The sequence below is a fragment of the Callospermophilus lateralis genome, chromosome 8 (assembly GCF_048772815.1).
Source record: "Callospermophilus lateralis isolate mCalLat2 chromosome 8, mCalLat2.hap1, whole genome shotgun sequence".
In the NCBI taxonomy this organism is placed as follows: domain Eukaryota; kingdom Metazoa; phylum Chordata; class Mammalia; order Rodentia; family Sciuridae; genus Callospermophilus; species Callospermophilus lateralis.
Genome location: NC_135312.1, coordinates 69,496,383 through 69,513,007, shown reverse-complemented (window position 1 = coordinate 69,513,007; position 16,625 = coordinate 69,496,383). Strand labels below are relative to the sequence as shown.

General features: G+C 35.6%; 1 pseudogene; it reads right to left on the bottom strand.

Annotated features, from left to right (window-relative positions):
• Positions 1–16,625, bottom strand: part of LOC143405707 (broad substrate specificity ATP-binding cassette transporter ABCG2-like) — a 69,999-nt pseudogene that overhangs the window by 43,972 nt on the left and 9,402 nt on the right.

Genomic DNA, 16,625 nt, shown 5'->3' with positions numbered 1-16,625 from the left:
CTACATCCTAGGAACAAATTTTAACCCCTCACATCAGATAGAGCTCTAATCTCTAGGGTATATAAAGAGCTCAACAAAATAAGCACCAAAAAAACAAATAATCCAATCAACAAATGGGCCTGGGACCTGAACAGACACTTCTCAGAAGAGGATATACAATCAATCAACAAATATCCAAAAAAAAATGCTCACCATCTCTAACAATCAGAGAAATGCAAATCAAAACTACTCTAAGATACCATCTCACCCCAGTAAGAATGGCAGCCATTATGAAGACAAACAACAAGTTTTGTCTAGGATGCAGGGAAAATGGTACACTCATACACTGCTGGTGGGACTGCAAATTAGTGCAGCCAATATGGAAAGCAGTATGGAGATTACTTGGAAAGCTGGGAATGGAACAACCATTTGACCCAGCTATTCCTCTTCTCAGACTATACCCAAAGGACCTAAAAACAGCATACTACAGGGACACAGCAACATCAATGTTTATAGCAGCATGATTCACAATAACTAAACTAAGGAGCCAACCTAGATGTCCTTCAGTGGATGAATGGATTAAAAAAGTAGCATTTATACACAATGGAATATTACTCAGCACTAAAAAAGAATAATATCATGGCATTTGCAGGGGAATGGATGGCATTAGAGAAGATTATGCTAAGTGAAGTTAGTCAACCCCGAAAAAACAAATGTCAAATATTTTCTCTGATATAAGGGGGATGACTCAAAGTGGGGTAGGGAGGGAGAGCATGAGTGGAAAATTACCTCTAGATAGGGAATAGGGGAGGAGGGAAAGGAAGGGAGAATGGGAATAGCAAGGATAGTGGAAGGAGACGGTCATTATTATACAAAATTTATGTATGAAGATGTGAATTTGGTGTCAACATACCTTATATACAAACAGAGATATGATAAATTGTGGTATAAAGGTGTATTAAGAATTGTAATGCAAAAAATATGAATGTAATGCACTCCTCTATTGTGATTTATATAAGAAATAAAAGAAGAATGACTATTTACAACTTTATTTGGGGTCATGGGGAAGCATCTACAATCATATCCAAAAAGCTCTAAATTTAAGCAGATAGATAAGTTGTTAAAGAAATCATAGTATTCAATCTGAAATAAAGAGAACAAGGCATTCCAGAAATTTTTGGCCCATTAAGTTTGATTCAGGACCAGCCTTTCTATTGAGTAATGGTCACTTATACCATTCAAGACATAAATCTTCAATCTAATGTTACTAGAAAATGCAGCAGTATCTCCATGAACCCTCACAAAGGCAGAACAAGACCATGTATCAGGAGAAGTACTATGAAACCACAATCTGTTACATGATCTAAAAGACAATATTTTGGCAAATAACCCAATCAATACATGGACTAAGGAACAGAAGACACTTTGGAGAAAAAAATAAAGTCAACAAACATATGAAAAAATGTTCAAGATCTCTAGCAATTAGAGAAATGCAAATCAAAGCAACTCTAAGATTTTATTTCACTCCAGCCAGAATGGCAGCTATCAAGAATACAAACAACAATAAGTGTTGGTGAGGATGTGGGGGGAAAAGGTATACTCATGTATTGCAAACTAGTGCAACATGCTGGAAAGCAGTATGGAGATTCCTTAGAAAACTTGGAATGAAACCACCATTTAACCCAATTATTGCACTCTTTGTTTCATACCCAAAGTACTTAAAATAAGCATACTACAGTGGCACAGCCACATCAATGTTTGTAGCAGCTCAATTCACAATAGCAGAACTATGGAACCAATCCAGTAGCCTTTCAGCAAATTAATGAATATAGAAAATTTGGTATATATACACAATAAAGTATTACTCATACTTAAAGAATGAAATCATTGTATTTTCCAGTAAATGGATGGAGTTGGAGAATATCATGCTAAGTGAAATAAGTAATTCCCCCAAAAAAAACTCCAAATGTTTTCTCTGAGATGTAGATGGTGATCCATAAAGGCATGTGGGTTAGGGAAGAATGGAAGAACTTTGGATTGGGTAGTGGGAAATGAGAGAAGGGTGTGTGGGGGGTAGGAAGGATGATGGAATGAGTCAGATATTATTACCCTAGGTACACGTATGATTGAATGAAGACTTTGAAACTGCATCATGTACAGCCCAAGAAATGAAAAGTTTTGCTCCATTTATGTACAATGATTTGAAATGCAATTCTGCTGTCATGTACAACTAATTAGAACAAATTGAAAAAAGGCAATGTTTTGGGACTTTTCAAAATCTTCAACTGACAGAATAACTAGCTGTGAGTCCAACATTCTAATTATTGACCTTTCAGGGGAAGATCACCATAACTGGGAAGGAGAACAGATAAAGGCTCATGAGAAATACACACACACACACAGACACACACACACACAAACACACACACACAAGCACACACACCATGCATAGTCAAATTCGAGAGGAGAAGAAGAGAGACGTGAACCATAAGCAAGTGCTGCATAATGAAAAAAGTTCTGGTGCTGAACTGACCAAAGATGTTTTCCAGTGGAGTCACCCCAGTTATTTCTATGTAAGATCAAAGAGCATTCCTATAGCACTCCTGTGGACTCCTCTGCTCTTCCAGAAGTCTGTGAATGACGAATCTAGTGCATTAAAAGGTTAATCGCACCTGCTGATTGGAAGTACTCCAAAGCCTTCTGAGCAGGACCATGATACATTAGTTCCCCTGAGGCCAATATGGTAAGACTGTCAAAGAGCTTGAAGATGGAATAACAAGGCTGATGGATGGTGAAGATAATTGTTCTCCCCTGCTGAGAAATCCTAAGTAAAAAAGGGAAATAATGAATCATTAAACATCTGGACCTTGCACTTCTTGGTAAAATACTTACTTCTGCCAGTAGAGTTTTTTCTCTCAGTTCAACTTGATTTTCTCTTACAAACTTGTCATCTCAACTCATTACATACTTGGTAGTTGAGGAAAATAAAATTCAATGCTTTTATTAAAAGATTAAATATGCTTAAAGTTTGGTGCATCAGCAGTCTAGAATTGTCTATAGAGATTGAGAGAAAATTAATTTTCCTAGAGTCTACCCAGACAGTGAATTCAGGGAAGTTGGTACACAATCTCTGATGGTTGGAATAGGGAATCCATATTATTACCAAGTATCTCAGATAATCTCTTGAGTACACCCACTTTCAAGAACTAGTTAATGACCTGTGAGACTACAAATAGTACAGTATGGAAAAGTCTAACTTAAGGTTAGAAGAAACAAAGGCCAACATCACTTTCCCAATTTTTTAAAGTATTTTGAGAAAAGAATCACTTCAATTTAATAATTTGATTAGCACCTCATAAATCTATTGTATCCAAGGGGGTTCTGCCTCATGGAGAAATAGGTAGTAAGATCTATAATTTCATTCTAATGTGGATTTGAAGTAGTTAATGGCTCCTTGTTAAAAAAAAAAAGAGTGATAACTCGTTTGAAGGTGATATATGTAGAATATCCAAATTCCCAATGATGGCGAGCTAAGAAAAGAGATGCAGTGAAAGAACAAGGTGAACAAAGTGTGAAGTGAACAAGTCTATTCTCAAAACTGTAAGAAGCAGTTCCATGTAACACAACAGGCAGTGTTTATGTGTTTGCTTGTGTTGGTGTTGTTTTGGGTGAAGAAGATAACTAACAGAGATGGCAAAACAGGCCTATGGTGAGCACTTCAGAAAAAGATGGAAATTCAGTCAATAGGCAATAGGAGCTGGGAAAGGACTGGAAGATGGACATGGGGTTTCTGAGAGCTCTGACACTGAAAGTGTGCTCTGAGGACTAACAGTGTTAGTATCAGTGATTCTTCAAATCTCCTTTGAAGAATTTTAAACCCTTCCTGAGACCTACAGAAACATGATCTGCATTTCAACCAGACCCCAGGTGATGAACTTGCACAGCAGTGTTTGGGAAGGACTAATTAGAGCTCTCTGCATGAGGAAAGATGCCTGTGTGCTAAGCAGAGCAAACCACAAAGAAAATGTCTATGAATCTAAATATCATACATGGGTTCTGTAATGGGGCCTGATCTCCAGACCCATGACTGGGCATCATCACTTATATGTGCAAATGGCATTTTAAACTTGTGATGTCTAACTCATAAATATCTTCCTTTCTTGCTGTTTCCTCTCTTCTAGCATAGAGACTTGCTCATAGGGTTATGAGCATCAGAGGAAGCAAGGTTGTGACAGAGAGGGGAAGCCTTGAAGATAGTGTGATTCACACCTTAAAACAATGAGGCAGAGGAGTTTCTAGAGATGGTAGATAAAGGGAGAGAGTAGAACTACTTGGAGATTGGTTCCAATAAACAAATAAATTACATCAGTAAGCAAGGAAGTAAATATTTTGAGATAATGGGAGCCCAAAATCTCTCTGTCTGAAGTCACTTACAAACATGAAAATAGCAAAGACTAAATGTAAGACAGAGGTGTTAGTTTGGAGTCAGAAATATTATTATGAATTCATGGGCTTTTCAATGTATACACAATAACAAAACAGCAATAGTTATAGATCTCTGTTCATGCATATATTTTTTAGTAAATATCTATGTATAAATATATGTGTACCACAATTAGATGATAAAGGCTGACATTACCTGTGCAGGTTGCATTCTCAAGTGTGTTGCACTGAGAACTCAGCATCCATTCATTCTTGAGCATCATGCAACACTCACTGGGATGGACCCTGCAGGGGGTCACACCATGAATTGCTCTAGATTGTAAGAAGACAGGAAAAATGTATTTCTGGAGAGATTCTGACAGACAGGAAACAGACACACTAGCTCTGATTGCATACTAGCAAAGGATTTGAATAGCCATAATTGGATCCTGGCAAAGAAAGGCTTATTGACTGGGAATTGAAGATGATAGTGTGTTCTCCTGGATTGGAGTTTTTGGTAGGAAGTATTTGGGGTCAAAGGGCATGATGGCAGAAGAAACTACATGGTAAGTAGCAGAGAGGAAAGAAGGGGCTACAGATATAGTGAAATGTAACAGAGGGAAATCCAGGTGAGAAAAGTAGAATTTCATTTGTATTATTCTTGGATATTTCCTTTCAGTTTGAAATATGTTTCTATATTTTTAAAGATGATGTCTAAGTCTCAACTATTGAAAAACTTCCTATAAACATCCCTTCACATTTTTCTTCTTTTATAAAAAGAAATGCATTTGTCTAATTTCATTCTTCCACTTCTTGAAGCCTCAAATGTCAGAAGTCATTGTCTCAATCCTCCCATGACAGGTGGAAATCCTGAGCTGATCCTGTTGGTTCCCTTGAAAACAGATCTAGAATCCACCCTCTGCTCACCAGGACCATCCTCGTCAATGCTTCATCATCCTTCATCAGCTCCTTCATTGGATCTTCCCTCATCCTTGCCTAACTGCGGTCTTCCCGCAACCATTGCTGTGCTCCAAAACTCTCAAAAACCTCCCCATTTCCTCTCATGACAGGAAAAGCCATACTTCTTACATGACCTCTGCCACCAGCCCAACTCCACTTAAAATCCTAATCCACCTGTGAAGGGCTAAACTGGGTCCTCCCCAAACTCAGATGTTGAAGCCCTATCCCCCAGTGCCTCAGAATGTAGCCACATTGAACATAGTGCTTTCAAAGAGGTCTTTAAATTTAAATGAGGTATTGAGGGTTCTCATCTGACTATGTCCAGTTAGGAGTTAATTAAAACACAGACATACAAAGGGAGAAGGTGACCATCTGCAGCCAATGAGAGGCCAATGAAGAAACAACCCACAGCATACACTTTTCAAATTTCTGCCTTCAGAGTCATGAGAAAATTAATTTTTGTGTTTAAGCCTCCAGTCTGTGGTATTGTGACAGTTCACCAAACGTCACTCCTCATAGTCTCTGGGTCTGTCCCTCTGGCCTTGCTGGTCTTCCCCACACATCAGACATGCTGTGCTTCAGAGCCACTTGGCTGCCTTTTCTAACACGAACTCTCTTCTGATTTATAGCACATCTCACTCATTCTCTCCCAGCATATGTGTCACATGATTGTGGCCTTTTCTGATCCTTCTAATTAAAAAGCTCCCTGCCTTCACCTTAGCCTTCCTTTCCTATATTCTTGCTTCATCTTTCTTGAACCACTTCTTGTTTATTGACTGTATCCTGCTACGAAGAAGAAACATTAAAAAAAAAAAAAACTTCTGAATCTCCTGCACAAGAAATACCAGTAAAATAAAAGTGATCAAAGAGTAAATGAATGAAATAAAATGTTGCCATAGTTTTTACCTTTTTAGAAGTGTAAAGACATCATTAGCTGTTCTCCCATCTAATCCAGTTGTGGGTTCATCCAGGAACAAGATGAGAGGATCAAGGATCAACTCCATTCCTATACTAGTCTTTTTTCTTTCTCCTTTAGATTCCACCTAAAACACGAATTATTATCATGTTCAAGAATTTCCATGGTCACTGCTATTTGGTGAATTAACCAGTACCATTCCTGTTAGAGACACTTTACTTCATTTTCCTCATTATTCTGAGCAGGAAATAAATGACATCTGGGGGAAAAAAGTTTTTCTCTAACCCCATGTGTAAGCTAAGCCTCAGTGCAAAGTAGTCACCTGATTTGAATCTCATTCTTTTAATAGTCCTGAGCATTCCTTGACAAATATTTTAAGAGAGTAAGTAAAAACACTAAAAAATCAAACCAACTAAAAAGAAAACTATGATGTAGGGAAATAAATTTAATAAAGGAGAGCCTGGCACAGTGTAGTATGCCTGTAATTCCAGTGGCTAGGGAGACTCAGAATGATGTTCTCAAGTACAAAGCCAGCCTTAGCAACTTAATGAGGCCCTAAGCTACTTAGCGAGAACCAATCCCTAAATAAAATATAAAAAAGGGCTGAAATGTGGCTCAGTGTTTAAGCATCCTTGGTACAAAAAAAAAAAAAAACAATAAAACAACAACAAAAAAAAGGAAAAGAAAAAGAAACTACTTACAATGATCATTTAGTGTGTTCTGAACATCCCATACAGACACACCACATCTACAAAATATCCCAACTGGACTGAAAAGAAGATAGTCACCTTGGAGCCAGGAGCATATAATTTCCAACATACCATATTAGCATCTTTTAAATTTCATATTTTTCCCCAAAATGATTTTTTCTATATGTAACTTACCTCAGAATTGCTCACTCATCTTTTCAGAAAAATCCAGAACCGGGAATATTTCACAAGGTGAGTGGCACAATATTTGCAGCCAGTAAATGTGTGGGGAGGGGATAAAGAAGATTTAGGGGAGGTAGGAAGTACAAAATACACAACCCTTGAATGGTTTCTATTAAGAACTGATCTTTAAAAGACATTTGGGTACCTGATCAAAGTATTATATAAATGTATAAGTATGGCACAATGAAATATATTATTTTATATAATTATTATAAGCAGAGAAAAAGGCTTTTGGGAACAATTAGGGTCATATTAATAAATATAAACATGTAACAGCTCATAATATAGAGACCTTGTTCCATTTGTTCGATAATGGTATCAGTAAGGTAAGATATGTGCTCATTTCCTTAGGTTATTGTGAAAGAAAAGGGATACAAATGACCATTGAAGGGACTAGTACTACCCTATAGAGGCAGTAATTCATTGTTAGGTTATCCATCATATCATTTGAGTAATCAAACTATTTGTCTACATTTTTGTTATGTTAAAATATCATAAAGAGCTAAAAAATAAATTACTTAAATCAATGAGATTATATGATTCTAAGAAGCCAACTATTACCTTTGTACATTTCCCCTGGAAATCCAAGAAAGCAACACACTAAAGTGCCAGCTTGGACCTAAGTAAGAGTAAAAGAAAGTGTCTTCCTAGAAAGATAAAATCAGTTTAAAAGGCAGCCCCAATCACTCAACAACAACAACAACCAAAGGGGCTAAAAAGTAGCTCCTGTGCCATCGTAACTCAGGAGAGATCCACAGAAAAAAAATGATGTTTATCTGCTACCTATCCAAGCCCCATTGATATCCAAACCAAAATTTAACAAGATTTTTCTTCACCTTGGCATGGTTTACTATGGATAATTCTAACATCAACTATGATCATTTATATAACTCTTTAGCATGAATGAGTGTTTTAACCCCAATAGCCAACATTGTACCTTCAATCCATTTGAATGTATTTCATCTAATGGTTTAAAGTATTATAAGAATAAATCTTCTTATCTTTGTTTTCACATCTCTAGTTTATACTTGTTCCTCTTACCCCTGATTCATTCTCTTGCATTATCTGCTACTACCTCACATACCCACTATCCATCAATTTTACCTTTGTACCTTACTGCAAATTATCTTTTCTCTCTCTCTTAATTTTTCTCTTTTCCAATCCTTTAGGGCCTATATTCCCCAATTCCCCACCAATCCCTCATTTATGGTTACAGTAATTGTACTAAATTTAATAACTATTATTGGAGCTATTCCAGAACACTTTTAAAGGTTTACATATGTATTTGGGAAACTGTGGAGAAAAATAGCAACAAGCTTTTCTTTCTTATAAGGTTGAAGAATACTAGCCTTGGCTCTGAAGTGGTTATAGTAAATAGGGTTCAGTGGCATCCTTGAAACTGGTGCTGATATTAGGATCAGCAGAGGTCACACATTGACAAAAAAAATAACATCTGAATAGGAAATCATCCCAGGGTTCTTAAGAAAAAAAAAACCTCACAAGTAGTCATTCTCTTAAAAAAGAAGTGAGAACTATACCAAGAGATGTGCAGGCATAGAAATGCTATGAAAAAAGAATCAAGAAAAAAATCACCCCAAAGTCCCTAATATTTCAACAACTGACTCCATAGACACTACCATAGAGAATATGTCAGAAAAAAAATTGGAAAGTTAAAAGATAAAATATTATATAACCTAAAAAGGTAAAAAAAGTGAAATCAGAGGAAAAATACAGAAAGTGAAAGATTACTTCAATAAAAATAAAGAAATTCTAAAAGGGAACCAAATAGGTATCTTAGAAGTGAAAGACTCAGAAACCAAACTGTTAAGGTCTGTAAACGGCTCTCACTCCTGCTATATCAAGGTACACAAGTTATTCGTCACCCCCCGGTTATTTTGCTGCAGCCGGACTGCAGCACCAAACTAAAAGCTCAATGGAAAGCAACATGAATGGATTATATCACTTTGAAGATAAATCTTTACATCTTGAAAACAAAACATATAATCTAGAATAAAGATTGCATAAAGATGTTAAGAATGAATAGAAAATTCAATATTAAGATGTTAAGAATGAGTAGAAAATTCAAAAAATATGAGCTATCACTAAGATACCAAATTTAGTATTTATTGGGATAGATGAAGGCTCTGAAATATAAGCTAAAGGCATCCACAATTTTTTCAATGAAATGATATTAGAAAAATTTCCAACCCTTAGGAATGAGAGAGAAATTCAAATCAAAGAGACATATAGGAATCCATGTATACAAAATCACAATAGATTCACACCAAGAAACATTATAATGAAAATGCCTAGCATATAGAGTAAGGATAGAATTGTAAAAGCTACAATAAAAAAGGGCTGGCCACATTTAGAACTAAACCAAAACAGATTTCAACTGATTTCTCAAGTCAGAATCTAAAATCCAGGAGATTTTGGAGTACTATAAACAAGGTTCTGAAAGAAAATGGTGTCAACCAAGAATTTCTATACCAAGCATAATTAAGCTTCAGAATTAAAGATGCAATAAAAATATTTCATGAAAATCAGAAACAAAAGAATTCATAACTAGTAAGCCTGCATTATAGACATATTCAATTAAATTTTCCATATAGAAGAAATGAAGAGTGAAAATGAAAAGAAACATAGGAATGAAGTCCCTGAAATAAAAGTCAATTAAAGGAAAACAAGTCTGCTTTAAACATGAGAAATAGATCAAATGTTTGGAATTATAAACCATCTCTCAATAACAACATTGAATGTAAATAGTCTAAAATCTTCAATCAAATGACAGATTGGCAGACTAGATTAAAGAACAAGACCCAACAATAGTTGTCTGCAAGAGACTCACCTCAGAGGCAAATATATCCATAGACATAAGGTAAAAGAATGGGAAAAGATATATCATTAAAGTATAACCACGAACAATCAGCCATAACTATTCCAATATCAGATTGAGTGTATGTTAAGACAAAATTAATTAGAAAAGACGAAGAAAGTTACTTCATACTACTAAAGGGAATCATATATCAAGAAGATAATGATTAAAAAGATCAATGCCTCAAACAACAGAGCATCTACATACATGAAACAAACCCTTAGCAATATTAAGAATCAAATTGATCACAATACAATGACACTGGGTGACTTTAAATTTCCTCTTTCAACACTGGATAGATCAACCAAACATAAGCTAAGTAAAGATTCTAGTTCTGTAGAGAACTAAAAAATACCATTAATACATGAACCTACAAGACATTAACAGAATATTTTATCCATCAATGACTGAATTCACTTTCGTCACTAGAGCACATGGGAAATTTTCTGAAACAGGCCACCTTTTCAGTCACAGACCAAATCTTTGCAAATACAATAAAATAGAGATAATATTTTGAATTCTACTATAACACAACAGAATGAATTGGAAATCAAAAATAAGGTAAAAAGCAGAAACCACTCTAACACCAGCAGATAAAATAAACCACTTTTGAAGATGAATGGATAGAAGAATAACTCAGGGGAAAAATTAAAAATTTGAGAAGTAAATGAGAAGAGTGATAAAATATATCAAATTCTCTGTGATGGTATGAAGACAGCTCTAAAAGGAATGTTCATAGCATTGAGCTAATACATTAACAGAATAGAAAGGTAACAAATAAATAATCTAAAATTACATCTCAAGCCCCTAGGAAAACAAGAACCAACAAACCAATGCCCAAATCATTAGACGATAGGACATAATTAAAGTGAGAGCAGAAACCAATAAAATTGCGAATTCAAAAATTTTAAAAAGATCAATGAAACAGAGTTGGTTTTGGAAAGGATAAATGTTTAGCTAAACTAACTAAATTAAAAGGGGAAAATGCAAATAAGATTTGAGATGAAAAAGGAAATATCAACCTTTATGCTACTGAATCCATAGAATCATCAGAAACTATTTTGAAAATTTCTACTCCGATGAACTATAAAATCTTAAAGATATTGACATATAGCTTTTACAATGTTGAGATAATTTTTTTTTCTATCTGTAGTTATATGTGACCAAACTAAGGTCAACATTATATTAAATGAAGAGAATCTGAAAGCATTTCCTCTATAAACAGGAACAAAGCATGCCTCTTTCCCCACTCCTATTCAACATAGACCTTGAAATTCAAACCAGAGCAATCAGGCAAGAGAAAGAAATTGAAGACATGTAAATATGAAAGAAGAGCTCAAATTATCTCCGTTTAATGATGTCATAATCCTATATTTAGAAGACCAAATAACTCTAGCAGAAGACTTCAAGAGCTCATATATGAATTCAGCAAAATAGCAGGATACAAATCAGCACCCATGAATCAACCATATTCCTATAATCAATGTTAAATTGGCTAAAAAACCAATTAGGAAAAAACCCATTCACAATAGCTTCAAAAATCAATCTGAAAAAAGAGGCAAAAGAACTTCTACAATGAAAACTACAGAACACTAAAGAAAGAAATTGAAGAAGATCTCAGAAAAATGAGAAATTATACCCCATTTGGTTCAAAGGTATGATATGTCAAAAAAAGAAAATGGAAAGACCTTGAATATTCTTGGATAAGCAAAACTAATATTATCAAAATGGCCATTCTACCAAAAGCAATGTTCAGATTCACTGCAATTCTCATCAAAATTTCACTGACACTCTTAAAAGAATTATAAAAGGCACTTATAAAATTCATTTGGAAAAATAAGAGACCCAGAATAGCCCAAGAAATCCTGAAAAAGCAAAGCAAAGCAGGAGGTATGACAATATTGGACCTTAAATAATACCTCAGAGCTATAGTAACAAAAACAGCATGTTACATGCACCAAAAATCTCACTCACAACCTGAATGGGAAGGGAGTGGGTAACTATGAGAGGTGTGGACCAGCTGTAAATAAAATCTAGGAAAGTAATATTAAAGAAATAAAAACAATAGGTAAGAATTGTATATATTTTCAAAGTGTGGCTGTGATGGGTGGAACACACCTGATGGGGTCTTACCCTAATAAAGAGAAAAACCTGTGCTTACTTTATGTATAGTGGTAAAGATCAAAGGGCATAGTAAGTAATTTCATCAGGAAAAACAGGATAAGTGTGGGGGGAAAACAGATTGTTTAGTGCTTAGGTGGTTACGCCCACATCCCAAGGGCTGTGTTTGATCCTATGGCTGTGAGCTAAGGCAGGGCACCAGCATGATCTGGGCTTCTGGAACCAAGGAATTTCACCCAGGAGTTCCCAGAAAAGCAGCTTCCCTGCCTTATCCTGCCTCAAACAAACACAAAATTTATCATAATTCATACATGGCTTCCAACAAAAACAGATATGAAGACCAATGGAATAGGAGAGACACAGACAAAGCCACAGAAATACAGTTATCCCATACTAGAAAAAGATGCCATAAACATATATTGGAAAAAAGACAATATCTTCAACAAATGGCACCAAGAAGACTGAAAGTCCATAAGGAGTAGAATTAAATTTAGATCCTACCTCTTGCCCTGCACATATCTCAATTCAAAGTGGATCAAAGACCTAGGTGTTAGATTAGAAACCCTGTGCATGCTAGAACAAAATGATGGCCCAACACTCCAAAATATTGGCACAGAAAACCTCTTTCTTATTAAGACTCCTAGAGCACAAGAAATAAACTCAAAATCAATAAGTGAGATGGTATCAGATTTAAAACTTTCTGAACAGCCAAGAACTAAGAATTTGAAGAGAGAGCCTCATAAAGGCAGAAAACATTTCTTACCTACTTCTCAGGGCATTAATTTCCAGGAAATACAAATAACCCCCCCCAAAAAAACTTAACACAAAATAAACAAATGAACCAATCATTAAATGGACAAAATAATTAAATAGACAGTTCTCAAAAGAAATAATACATGAAAAAATGTTCAATATCTGTAGCAATTAGGGAAATTCATATTAAAACTACACAGAGACTTAATCTCATTCTAGTCAGAAAGGTGATTATCAAGAATAAATATAACAATAAATGTTGGCAATGATATGGGGAAAAAGGTGAGCTCATACATTGTTGGTGGAACTCCAAATTATTTCACACTCTGGAGTATGGAGATTTCTCAAAAAAACAAAGAATAGAACTACCATATATCAGCTGTCTCACTCTTTGTTATATATCGAAAAGAATTAAAATCCGCATATTACTGTGATGAACAGCAATGTTTATAGCAGATGATTCACAATAGCCAAGTTATGGAATGAAACTATAAGCCCAGGCTCTTGCCCAGACAGAAACAGGGGAAACCTAAAAGGCAAAATTGCTAATACCTGGAAATCACTAATACCCTTTAAAATTAATGGGTAAAGAAAAAATGGTATATATATACACACACACACACACACACACACACACAATGGAGTATTTCTCAGCTATAAAGAGAACAATTTTGTGTCATTTTCCAGTAAATGGATGGAACTGGAGAATATCGTGCTAAGTGAAACAAGCCAAATCCCCCCAAAAGACAAGGGTTGATTACTTTCTCTGATATATGGAAGCTAATTCAGAATAAAGGGTGAGGGGATAAAAATATAGAAAAATTCAGTGGAGTCGACAAAGTGGAATGAAGTGAAGGGAGGAAAAATTAGATAAGAAAAGGCAATGGAATGAATCTGACCAAACATTTTTATGTACATATATGAATATACTACAGCTGTATTTTGATTCTCAGCACCATATATGTGTGTGTGTGTGTGTGTGTGTGTGTATATATATATATATATATATATGCTCAGCACCATCATATATATATATATTTATACAAACACACACACAAAGAAATAATGCTAAAAATACTGTAAGTAAATAGACAGATCAGTAGAGTAGAGGAATAGGAACAGGGGAGAGAGTGAGGGGAAGAAAAGTGAAGTACCGGGGAATGAACCAGAACAAATTATATTCTCTGCTTTTATAATTATGTTAAAATGAATCCAGTGTTCCATATAATTTAAAAAAGAATACTTGGATTCTTTTCCTTTATGAAATACAGAAGTATACCTCAAAAAACATGTAACAATATTTCCAGGAGGAAGAGTTGGAGAAGAGCAGCTAAAAGAGGAAAAAGAAGAACAAGAAAAGTCAGTGCAAAGACATCAAACAACCTGTGTCTTCAACAATGGGGGTGGGAGGACCATGGAAACGGCCATGTGAGGGGCTCTCTCCACATAGACCTACTCCTTCTTCAGGACTAGACCACAGTTAAGATTGTTCCCCACATATTTCCCTCTTCATACTATGTAACTAGTTATCTTTCTCATCACTACAGAAAGCAGCCAGTTTTGACACCATACACATTAAGAAACTTCTGAGCTCCTCTTTCCTGGTTATGACTCTATCAGATTTTACACATTACGTTGGAATCTGCCACTTCCTCCAGATCTAACTCTTTAATGATGTTGTTGATCCTCTCCTTCTTTTCCTGTTATGTCATAGTTGTTGGAAGCCCAAGAGCTGCTGAGAACCATAAGTTCTCTCTCACAGACAGTGTGTGCATCACAACATCATCCTGAAGGCAAATGTGATTTCATTGAGAAACACTCTAAGACCATCACTTCTGTGTATGTAACTTAAAATATGAAAATAATAAAACCAGGGCTGTGGTTGTGGCTCAGTGTAGAGAGCTCGCCTAGCATGTGTAAGACATGGGGTTCGACTCTCAGTACCACGTATAAATAAATAAAATAAAGATTCATCAACAACTAAAAAAATAAATAAATAAAATAAACCCAAAGGAAAGTTCTAGCTATTGTAAAGTTTCAACTCTAAGGATTTCAGAAATTCTATACAGACAGCTTTAGAGCCCAAGGGAAGTTATTTGCATACTCAGGTGGAGCACTCATAATTATGATGACTTCTAGACATTTACAAAATGATTTCTATGAGGAGTTGCTAAAGTCATACTAGAAGAAGAAGAGAGGTGAATGAAGAGCCAAAAAGACAACAGTAGATGGTTTTGGAAATGATATAAAATCTAGAATTGATACCACTGCCTAAAAGTCTATATTCCAGGTTCTTTCTGCCTCCCCTTTTGACTCCTACCTCAATCTTAAAGGAGATTATGTAAAGGTGGTATAAATAAAGTTGGTACTGAGCATCTTCAATTGGAAGCATGTAAAACTATAAGCACAGTCTCTTGCACATACAGAAACAGGGGAAACCTAAAAGGCAAAATCACCAATACTTACCTGTACCACATAGCCTGTATTATGTGGTATATTGGAATCCTCAGGTACTTCATGTACCCAAACATCTCCAGATATACCACTTGGATCCTTGCTTGCAGCCAATATATCTAACAACCTATAAAAGGACACACATGTTCAGAGATTTTTCCTTCCTACAAAGGCCACATCTCTCACCTCCTCAGAATCCAGATTCTGTTCAAGTTAAAAATTGAACTTGTCAAAAACTTCTATGGTTTAACATATGTGTGTGTTTGTGTAGGTGCACACACACATAGAAATTCTTAGCATCCTTTTCTTCATGTGCTATAAGTCATTCCAAAATCATTAAAGCAAAATATTATTGGCTTATCCAGTATAGACTCCCAGTGACCCTCAACTTCATGGTCCCAACCCAGGCAACAGTCTTCTTTATCTCTGATGCATGATCTCCCTGAGAACTTCAGCTCCTTCTGTTCACTTTTAACATTATTCCCTTATCTTCTTTCCACTTTAGTTCATAATATGATGGACTGATATATTGTGATCACTTCATCATGCCATGTTGTTAAAGCTGAATTTAATAAGACTTCCTGGTCCTTGGATTAAAACCATATGCTAGTTTAAATTGATTTTATCCATATTACCTAGCATCAGACAGGAAATGCATAGCAAATTCATGTGATTTTTTTTTTGTGGGGTGGGGCCCGGGTACCAGGGATTGAAATCAGTAGTACTTGACCACTGGGTCTCATTTGCAGTCATCTTTTGTATTTAATTTAGAGACAGCAACTCACTGAGTTGGTTAGCACCTCGCTTTTGCTGAGGATGGTTTGAACACATGATCCTCCTGCCTCATCCTTCCAAGCTGCTGGGATTAGAGGAGTGCACCACCATGCACAACCAACGCATGTGATTTTTAAAAAGCATACTAAAATGCAGCCAAAAAGGCTTACTTACACCTTCTTTTGTACTCACAAAGTATTGCCTGAAACTGAGGGTCCCACGATGGCATTAAGGCCAGGGTTCATGATCCCACTGTAAACACAAAAATATACTGATTTAGTATTTTACTTTACAAAGAGTTCCATAGGTTTAGGGTCTACACTGAATGCATTTAGGAAAGGTTGATGAAATTGCAGATAGATAACAAGCACCAAATATTAATGTAAAATATCATTGATTACTAGAAGTCTAGTCAGGACCTATAAAAAATGTCTGAGAT